Genomic DNA, 990 nt, shown 5'->3' on the forward strand with positions numbered 1-990 from the left:
TGATTAGTAAAAAAAAAAAAAAAACCTTCTTTGGCACCCAGAAGTCAAATAAATAGTGACAGGAAAAGTCATGGTAAGAACAAGCTTCATTAAGATCCTGAAATATTAATTGAATTCCATTCTGTAGAGCGAGGAGTTCTCAACATGAATGGATCAATACAGAACTCAATCTCTGTTTTCTCTTTCAGAGCAGAATTCACCCTGCACAATGGACTGGCTTCACTGTCCTAAAATGCAGTCGTTGGCAAAAGGCTGGATAGAACATTCCAGATGGATGAGGATTTAGTGAGCTCTGAAAGTTCGAGGTGATCTGACTCCCATGAGGGCCATGGGACAGAGGAAGACAAGAAAAGGCATTAGATGCTTGCTTCAGCGGCACGCACACTGAACTTGGAACCATACAAAGAAGATTGGCATGGCCCCAGTGCAAGAACGATACACAAATTTGTGAACTGCTATGCTCCCAAAAATCGACAGAAGGGATTGCATCGAACAGAAAAGGAAAGCTAATGTCCAGCAAAGGAAATAGTCAAAAGAATGAAACAACAACCTATACGCTGGAAAAAATGTTTGAACACCATTCCTCCTAAAATAACATTCAAAATATATAAAGAATTCAAACAACTCAATAGAAAAAAAAAAAACTACAAGTCCTGTCTCCTGAAATAGTCTGATTTTTAGAATGGGCAAATGACCTCAACAGACATCTGTCAAAAGAATATATTGACAAAGGGTCACTAAGTATATGACAAAATGCTCATTGTCACTAATTATCAGGGAAACACAAATCAAATCACAGAGCAGATATGATCTCGTCCTAGGTAGAATGGGTAATTATTATCAAAGACCCAAAATGGCAAAGGCTGGTAAGGATATCAAAAAGAGAGAGTCCTCACCCACTGAGGAGAGGAATGTGTATCAGTAGAGTCATTAGGAAATACAGTATGGAGGTTCTCTAAAACTAAAGGTAGAACTGTCGAAGATTTCAAA

General features: G+C 38.3%; 1 non-coding gene across 1 annotated transcript; it reads left to right on the top strand.

Moving 5' to 3' along the window:
- Positions 1–364: 364 nt before the first annotated feature.
- On the top strand, positions 365–467 carry LOC121149568. Its single transcript, XR_005882719.1, has one exon. It is a non-coding gene; the product is annotated as a U6 spliceosomal RNA (small nuclear RNA).
- Positions 468–990: the final 523 nt, after the last annotated feature.

This window comes from Ochotona curzoniae, unplaced genomic scaffold (genome assembly GCF_017591425.1).
Source record: "Ochotona curzoniae isolate NIBS_2020 unplaced genomic scaffold, NIBS_Ocur_1.0 scaffold_4701, whole genome shotgun sequence".
Taxonomy (NCBI): Eukaryota; Metazoa; Chordata; class Mammalia; order Lagomorpha; family Ochotonidae; genus Ochotona; species Ochotona curzoniae.